This window comes from Dendrobates tinctorius, unplaced genomic scaffold, assembly GCF_039654945.1.
Source record: "Dendrobates tinctorius isolate UK_male_01 unplaced genomic scaffold, ASM3965494v1 ptg000196l, whole genome shotgun sequence".
In the NCBI taxonomy this organism is placed as follows: domain Eukaryota; kingdom Metazoa; phylum Chordata; class Amphibia; order Anura; family Dendrobatidae; genus Dendrobates; species Dendrobates tinctorius.
The window spans coordinates 24,615,647-24,625,548 of NW_027361863.1; the positions used below are offsets into that span (position 1 = coordinate 24,615,647).

The 9,902-nt window shown below is 42.1% G+C and overlaps 1 long non-coding RNA gene across 1 annotated transcript; it reads left to right on the forward strand.

Moving 5' to 3' along the window:
• The first annotated feature begins 3,585 nt into the window (after positions 1-3,585).
• Positions 3,586-8,635, forward strand: LOC141056074 (uncharacterized). Its single transcript, XR_012221577.1, has 2 exons — positions 3,586-3,804; positions 8,045-8,635. It is a non-coding gene; the product is annotated as an uncharacterized lncRNA (long non-coding RNA).
• Positions 8,636-9,902: the final 1,267 nt, after the last annotated feature.

The window sequence follows — 9,902 nt, forward strand, 5'->3', positions numbered from 1 at the left end:
GAACACCAAGGTAGCCGCTTAGTTACGCTCCTTCCAGCGAAGGCTCAGTCGTGTGACTCAGTGGGTGAACAAATCCTCGTACGCCACGGCTTTGAGTAAAAGTCTGCTTGGCCCACCCAGCTATGACCACAACACTCACCAAATAAACTTCTCCATTTTACTTACCACTTCGAGCCTCCATCCACTCTTGTGGCCTTATAACTTAATCTAACAGTCTTCTTTTCTTGTAACCCCACATAATCTTCCATCTACTGTGTCTGATACATCTTTCCCGATCACCAGACTTTGAACTGTTTTTCTTCTCATATTTGCCCTTGGCTGTTGGAGCCACCAAACTGCCCCTGACCATGTTTATACCCAATATATACAGTATACAGTGGTGGGAAATAAGCATTTGATCCCTTGCTGATTTTGCTATTTGCCCACTGACAAAGACATGAACAGTCTATAATTTTAAGGGTAGGTTAATTTTAACATTGAGAGATAGAATATCAAAAATAAAATCCAGAAAATCTCATTTTGCAGTGAGAAATAAGTATTTGATCCCCTACCAACCATTAAGAGTTCTGACTCCTACAGACCAGTTAGACGCTCCTAATCAACTCGTCTTTGTCAGTGGGAAAACTTAGAAAATCAACAAGGGATCAAATACTTATTTCCCACCACTGTAATATATATATACGACATTTCAAGCTTCAAAGGTGGAAATCACAGGGTGGATAGATATGTTACTGATCTGCAAATGATGAAAACATTGGAAACAATCTGGAGTATGAGCCACTTGCATAAATCCCAACACCTCTGGCCTCTGCTGTCACTGAGGTTATTAACCCCTTAACCCCTGGAGCTTTTTTGGTTTTGCATTTTCGTTTTTTGCTCCCCTTCTTTCCAGAGATATAACTTTTTTTTTTCCGTCACTATGGCCATGTGAGGGCTTATTTTTTGCAAGATAAGTTGTACTTTTCAACGTCATGATTGGTTTTCTACTAGAAAACAGGAAAAAAAATCCAAGTGCGGTGAAAATGCAAAAAAAGTGTAATCCTACACTTGTTTTTTGTTTGACTTTTTGCTAGGTTCACTAAATGCTAAAACTGACCTGCCATGATGATTCGCCAGGTCATTACGAGTTCGTAGACACCAAACATGTCTAAGTTCTTTTTTATCTAAGTGGTGACCCATAGCGTCTCCATTTTTTGTGATCCAGGGTTGAATGAGGGCTTATTTTTGCGTGCTGAGCTGACATTTTTATTTACATCATTTTGGTGCAGATACGATCTTTTGATTGGCAATTATTGTGTTTTAATGCAATGTTGCAGCGACCAAAAAACTTAATTCTGGCGTTTTGACTTTTTTTCTCGCTACGCCGTTTAGTGATGGGGTTAATCCATTTTTTTTGCTGACAGATCAGGTGATTCTGAACATGGCAATACCAAATATGTGTATGTGTGATTTTATTTTTATTGTTTTATTTTGAATGGGGCGAAAGAGGGGTGATTTAAACTTTTATATTTTTTTATTCTTAAAAACTTTTTTTTTCACTTTTGGCATGCTTCAATAGTCTTCATAAGAGACTACAAGCTTTCAAGACCCGATCGGCTCTGCTACATACAGGCAATGGTCAGATCGCCTCTATGTAGTAGAATTACTCACTTGCTGTGAGTGCCAACCACTGGGTGGCACTCACAGCAAGCCAGCACTGACAACCAGTGACCCGCAATCACGTGACGGGGGTTACCGGTGTGCGTATTTCCGGCACGATTGCCAGAAGCGCTTGTTAAATGCTGCTGTCAGCATTTGACTGGTTAATAGCCACGGGTGGATCGCAATTCCACCTGCGGCTATTGCAGGCACATGTCAGCAGTTCAAAACAGCTGACATTCCCCAGGAAAGATGTGGGTTCACTGCTGGAGCCCACATCAAATGGAGCGAGTACAACATGGGCGTAAATGTACGCCCGATGTCGGAAAGTGATTAATGTTGATGGTCGTCTGAGGAAGGTTTTGTCACTGAATGCACTTGGGCAAATCAAGATCCTCTGCTGCCAGCTCCTGTGTAATTACCAACCAATGATGTCTCCGATGTGCTCGATGGAGACAAGTCCGGAGACCCTGCAGCCAGGAGAGCACACTTAGGCTACACAGACTGCTCACAGTAGTGTGAGCAACATGTAGCCTGTGGTTTTTGTATCGAAAAACAGCTTCTGAAATGTGTCACTCTACACCGTAATCCCGGGAGTAGGATGGTGTGATGTACCCTTGTGAAGTTTCTTCATTGTGTTGCCCACGTGGTCTCCGGACCAATTTCCAGCTTTCATTACACTGAAATATTTGAGATATTTTGAAACTTTGTTTCCAGTTTTCCATCATTTGCAGATCAGTTACATTTCCATTATGTGATTTCCAGAATTTTACAACTTTTCCTTCTTGGTGTTGCAATTTCAATGTTGACAGCATTATTATCCTTATCGTCTGTCCCAAAATTTCTTACGAACACTTAGCTAAATAATTTTTCTTTTTCCAAAAAGTTTTTGATTCTCAGTGCAAATGCACGGAAAAATATGACTTGAGATTGACAGAAGTCAATCTCAACGGACATTCTAGGCAGGTCTTCGTAACATCTGATTTCAATGCCATGGTCCAATGTGAGAAGAAGAGGATTTCCAAGATATTTAATAGCTGCTATAACGCGCTATAGGCAGACATGGTGCATATAAAGAAAACATGGGGACTTATTTTCAGCCAAAAGGTAACAAACAGTAAGGAAACCAAAAACAACAAAGACTTTCCCCATCTAGGCGCTAACTGACATAACATATCAGTGACTCGTGCTACCAGGGATGTATGCATCGTTAGCACAATTAATAGCTGTGCATGTCCTTCTCAGGAACGCATCACGTCAGCCCGGAGTTTGTTATACTCTGGAGCTTTTTCTTTAGCCTATTCAGTGTCTGTAATGAGACAAGCTCTCTCACCTAATATGGCTAAGTCTCCAGCAAAATTCTTACTGAAGAGGGAGTGGGAGTGATGAGTCCGACCACTAAATCCTCCTCATCACTCCTATAACACTCGGCCAGGAGCTACCACAAATAAACCGCTCAGAACCTAAGCAGCTGCACTAACCATTATGACAAGTTAGTAATATCTTGCCCAGCTTGTCTGGAAGAGATATACACTTCATCCAGTACCTTCCCTGTCGGCCACCTACCCTGTACATAGCCGCCAATACAGATAAAGCATTCGTGAACTTCCAGCCTTGAGTTCCTTGATTCTCTCCATTAGGGCTCATACTCACTTAAAATCAGATTGCAATCTGACCAATGTTAGTCAATGGGTGACATCTCATTTGCGATTTTTTTCTCAGCCAAAATCGGACAGAGAAAAAAAATCTGCGATTTTCGCCAAAGCAAGTCAATGGGTGCGATTAAAAATCAGACAAAAAAAAGACCATCCGTTTTCCGTCCGTTTTTTTCGCAAAACTAAACCTAAAAAGTTTGAAAAAAAAAATGACCCCATGACAGGAAGTGACAAACAGGGAAGTGATGAGAGGGCTGGTTGTAAAAGCAGTGTGAGCAAGCCTTGCATGAGACACACCTCCACGGATTTCCTTGCTCTGCAACATTTGCAATGTCCTGAATCGTAAATGTGGAGCTGCTGTTGGTACTTGTCCAAGAAAGGCCTGAGCTGTGGGATCCCAGAGACCCGAACTATCAAAATCGTACTTTGAAGGAAGCATCGTGGACATATATTTGTCGCCAATTGTTTACCAATTATGCCGCAAGTGATCTGGAAGTGCAGTTGGGAATTAGTAAGTGTTAAATTTTTTGGCCTTTTTTTTTCAAATTTTTTTTTTTTGGGGGGGGGGGGGTTGTAAAAAATATATGTTAAAGCCAGAAAATGTTTTTTCAAAAATTTAGCTTGGCCAATGGCCCTTTATTAACCTTTACCCCCTAACATTGATTAGGAACAGTAGCCCCTTGCCTTGTACACATGTATGTCTGATTAAAATCAGTCTGTATTTGTTAACTTTTTTTTTTTGAACAATTAACAGGTTGCATCTGAATGCAAGCTGTTTGTACTATTTTTCACCAAGCCCCTTCTAAATCAATTGATATTTGGCCATTCAATTTTTTTTTTTACTTAAATTTTTTTAATGATCCTTTTTTTTTTTTTCACAAAAAGCTGTTCTAAAATATGTTGTTTGCTCTGTATTTTTCTGGCCTATTTTGATTTGCGTAAATTTTTGGTTCAAATTGTTGCTGATTTTTTTTATTTTTGATTTAACCCCTTCATGACCCAGCCTATTTTGACCTTAATGACCTGGACATTTTTTGCAATTCTGACCAGTGTCCCTTTATGAGGTAATAACTCAGGAACGCTTCAAAGCATCCTAGCGATTCTGAGATTGTTTTTTCGTGACATATTGGGCTTCATGTTAGTGGTAAATTGAGGTTGATAACTTTTGCGTTTATTTGTGAAAAAAATGGAAATTTGGCGAAAATTTTGAAAATTTCGCAATTTTCAAATTTTGAATTTTTATTCTGTTAAACCAGTGAGTTATATGACACAAAATAGTTAATAAATAACATTTTCCACATGTCTACTTTACATCAGCACAATTTTGGAAACAAAATTTTTTATTGTTAGGAAGTTATAAGGGTTAAAAGTTGACCAGCGATTTCTCATTTTTACAACGAAATTTACAAAACCATTTTTTTTTAGGAACCACCTCATATTTGAAGTCACTTTGAGGGGTTTATATGGCAGAAAATACCCAGAAGTGACACCATTCTAAAAACTGCACCCCTCAAGCTACTGAAAACTCCATTCAAGGAGATTATTAACCCTTCAGGTGCTTCACAGGGACTAAAGCAACATGGAAGGAAAAAATGGACATTTTAATTTTTCCAACAAAAACTTTCTGTTAGCATCATTTTTTTCATTTTCACATGGGTAACAGGATAAAATGGATCCTAAAATTTGTTGGGGAATTTCTTCTGAGTACACTGATACCTCATATGTGGTCATAAACCACTGTTTGGGCGCACGGCAGGGCTCAGAAGGGAAGGAGCGCCATTTGACTTTTTGAATGGAAAATATGCTGGAATATTTATCGGTTACCATGTCGCGTTTGGAAAGTCCCTGCGTGCCTAAACATTGGAGCTCCCCCACAAGTGACCCGATTTTGGAAACTAGACCCTCCAAGGAACTTATCTACAGTAGATGCATAATGAGCACTTTGAACCCCCAGGTGCTTCACAAATTGATCCGTAGAAAAAAAAAGTACTTTTTTTTCACAAAAATTTTCTTTTAGCCTCAGGTTTTTCATTTTCACATGGGCAACAGGGTACAATGGATCCTAAAATTTGTTGGGAAATTTCTCCTGAGTACACTGATACCTCATATGTGGTCATAAACCACTTTTTGGGCACACGGCAGGGCTCAGAAGGGAAGGAGCGCCATTTGACTTTTTGAATGGAAAATATGCTAGAATATTTAGCATTGCCATGTTGCGTTTGGAGAGTCCCTGTGTGCCTAAACATTGGAGCTCCCCCACAAGTGACCCCATTTTGGAAACTAGACCCCCGAAGGAACTTATCTTGATGTGTAGTGAGCACTTTGAACCCCCAAGTGCTTCACAGAAGATTATAATGCAGAGCAGAGAAAATAAAAAAATATTTTTTTTTCCTCAAAAATGATCTTTTAGCCTGCTATTTTTTATTTTCACAAGGCTAACAGGAGAAATTTGACCCCAAAAGTTATTGTCCAGTTTGTCCTGAGTACGCTGGTACCCCATATGTGGGGGGTAAACCACTGTTTGGGCGCACGGTAGGGCTCAGAAGGGAAGGAGCGCCATTTGACTTTTTGAATGAAAAATTAGCTCCATCGTTAGCGGACACCATGTCGTGTTTGGAGAGCCCCTGCATGCCTAAACTTTGGAACTCCCCCACAAATTCCCCCATTTTGGAAACTAGACCCCCCCAAGGAACTTATCTAGATGGATAGTGAGCACTTTGAACCCTCAGGTGCTTCACAGAAGTTTATAACGCAGAGCCGTGAAAATAGAAATATTTTTTTTCCTCAAAAAATGATTTTTTAGCCCACAATTTTTTATTTTCACAAGGGTAACAGGAGAGATTGGACCCCAAAAGTTGTTGTACAGTTTGTCCTGAGTACGCTGGTACCCCATATGTGGGGGGGAACCACTGTTTGGGCACACGTCGGGGCTCGGAAGGGAAGAAGTGACGTTTTGAAATGTCGACTTGATGGAATGGTCTGCGGGCGTCATGTTACGTTTGCAGAGCCCCTGATGCGCCTAAACAGTGGAAACCCCTGACAAGTGACCCCATTTTGGAAACTAGACCACCCAAGGAACTTATCTAGATGTGTGGTGAGCACTTTGAACCCCAAGTTCTTCACAGAAGTTTATAACGCAGAGCCGTGAAAACAGAAATATTTTTTTTCCTCAAAAAATGATTTTTTAGCCCACAATTTTTTATTTTCACAAGGGTAACAGGAGAGATTGGACCCCAAAAGTTGTTGTACAGTTTGTCCTGAGTACGCTGGTACCCCATATGTGGGGGTAAACCACTGGGCACATTTCGGGGCTCGGAATGGAGGGAACGCTGTTTGACTTTTAAAACGCAAAATTGGCTGGAATAAATGGTGGCGCCATGTCGCGTTCGGAGACCCCGTGATGTGCCTAAACAGTGGAAACCCCTCAATTCTAACTCCAACCCTAAACCCAACACACCCCTAATCCCAACCCGAATCCCAGCCCTTGCCCGAATTCCAGCCCTAGCCCGAATTCCAGCCCTAGCCATAATTCCAGCCCTAGCCATAATTCCAGCCCTAGCCATAATTCCAGCCCTAGCCATAATTCCAGCCCTAGCCATAATTCCAGCCCTAACCCTAATTCCAGCCCTAACCCTAATGGGAAAATAAAAATATTTTCTTTATTTTATTATATGTCCCCACCTATGGGGGTGATAAAGGGGGGTTTTATTTACTTTTTTTTATTTTGATCACTGTGAGAGTTTCTCGGAGGGAAGGGGGAGGGGACCTGATGATGACTGCGGCTGCTGATCACTGCCATCAGTCGTTGGCGGCAGCCGATCGGCGCCATCAGTCGGTGGGTGGGGGATCTGATTGCCGTCTCTAGCCATGGCCGATGCTATTGCATCATCGGCCATGGATGTATTGTAATATTTCACCAAATTTAATTGGTGAAATATTGCAATCGTACTGCGCATGCGCCCGCCATTTTCAAAGATGGCGGTGCCCATGCAGGAGGGACGACGGGACACCGGGAGCGGGACATGACAAGTACCGGGGAAGGTGAGGGGGGGATCGGACATCGGGGGGGAGTGGAAGGAAGGGGAGGGGGGCAGATCGTGACAGCAGCAGCCCATCGCTGCTGTCAGTCGGTGGCGGGGGCCGATCGCCCCTGCCAGCCGGTGTGGGGGGGTTAAATTAGTGTCTCCAGCCATGACCGATGCTACTGCAGCATCGGCCATGGCTGAATTGTAATATTTCATTGATGAAATATTACTATCGCTCTGATTGGCTGTTGAAAGTGAAACAGCCAATCAGAGCGATCGTAGCCACGTGGGGGCTAAGCCACCCCCTTGTGGTGAAGCATAAAGGGTCCTTTGTGTGCGGGTCGGGTGACCTTTCATTAACCCCGGGCACCCGACCCGCAGGGGGGCTATTTATAGCATGACGCCTACGGGGGCGTCATGGGTCGTTTGGGCATGGATTTTCATGACGCCTACGTAGGCATCATGGGTTGTGAAGGGTTTAATTTCAAAGTGCGTGAGGTGCAACGTAGATGGCGCAGCTGTAGGGACACATACAGGAGGGAACGACAGAATCGGAAGAAAAGTGGCTCGACAGCACTGAAAAAAAGACCATATTTGTATATGAGCCGCCTTAATTTTTTGGCACCAATCATGGATTTAAGACCGTAAGTAAATTTGCTTTTTTACAATTGTCTTGGAAAAATTTGATTTGGAACATATTCACTAATTATGTGTCATTTTTCCTAGAACCGAGTCAAACTTAGCAGATCGGGAGCCACCAGCTGAGGTGGAGCAAGCACACTCATAAAATGAAGAAACAGGAAACGCAGGGGAGGGTGCTCCAGAATCATCCGCGCAGGAAGAAAAAAGTACCTGTTTTGCAAGCGCAACCTCCAACAGAACAAGAGGAGGAGGCACGAAGCAGCAGCTCAACTCTGGCCCTTGATACCTCCCCCCAAGCAACTGCAACCCACATCATATCCCAACACAGGCACACAATGTACCTTTGGCTTCAACTTCCCAAAATCCATTATAAAGACAAACCTCACAAACCACATCCTCACCCTGAGCATCCCAGCCGTCTTTTTTGCCCTTGTAATGTTTAACATTTTTGAAAATCAAAAAAGCCTCGCCAACTGAGGCAAGTTATTTGTTAAGGAAAAATGAAACTTGTTCAATTTTGAAAATGTTATTTTAATTGTAAAGTTTTTTTCTTTAAAATCAAAATATTTAGGTCTGGTAAAGACCACAAAAATACCTTTTTTTGGCAGAAAAGTGAAACAAATGTTATTAATGTTTGCACACAAGTAATCAATACAGCCGAAAAATTCAAAATCATGTGTCTACATTTTCTTGAACTGGTATTGCTCCATCAGGTGACACAAGCTGCCAAAAGGCAAAACGCTCTTTGGGTACATCTGCCCTGACTACGTTGTATGAGGTGGACCCTGGGGACACTTCCAACAACCTTCAGCATGTGAACCAGCTGCCACTATTAACGTTAATCTGTTGTGTGACCAATCTTGGAAATAAGGTGGAGTTAATTTACAGTTATAATAATTATTTGAAAATACACAACAGTCTTGTTGTCCTGTGTGGGCCATAGTTAACTTAAAATGACCATACATGATGTCATGGAATGGCAAACGTTAAAATTAATTTTTGGAACTCAATCATCACATCATTTTTTTAAAGAGGGCAACATTTACAAAATTAACACTACATCTACATAAAGAAATATGTACAAGCTGTGATTTGGCATGAAAATATACCTCAAGGTTAACAGAAGCCGTTCTTCCGCTGAAATGCACCTGCGAAAACGTGTGGTTTGGAAAGTGATGACTGGGCGAAGTTCGGCAAGGAGAATATCAAACGTCTCAAGTGACATTCTCGTGTATGCAAAAAATTTGTCACGATGCCTCCGTAGCTCGCCATAAATCCGCGCAAAATGGCCTTTTTTTGGCCGTTGGGTGAGTAGTGGATGTCCCCAAAATCTGCGCCGCCTCTTCGGAGCTACTCCAGGGGAATATCCCACACCATACTCCCGGGATAACACCCAGTTGAAGAGGAGCTCCTCAGTAGGATCAAGACTTAGATTATTAGCTGCCATGCTTGCTTGGTTGTAATCCAAAAAGAAACATGGGTAAAATCCCAGCAATCAATCACATATGTGGCTAAATTCCATATGGAACCGGAGACACGAGGAGGAACAGCAGGGTCCTACAAATTGGAAGTGGTGCAGTGCTATATAAAGGGGTCAAGCGGATGAAGTAAGAATCACTAGGCTTAGATCAGACCGCAGGACTTTTTGGCTCTGAAATGGTGGATTTTTATATTGTGTTTTTCCACATTTATAGCTCTTATTATTGTTCGGCAAATATCGTCCCTCCAAGGAGTTTAAACTCTGCAAAATCTCCCAGTTACTACATAACGAGCTCTTCTTCAGCCTCCATTGTTCCCGCTCGTAATTGATTTAAAATTATAGGAAAAATATTACGCGGTAATGGCCAAGCTGAAATATCGTAAGTTTTGGTTTAGCAGCAGAATTGAGCCGCTCCTTTGAGCATCTCCCAACGATTCCCTATCATTTCCAGACTCGCAGCCG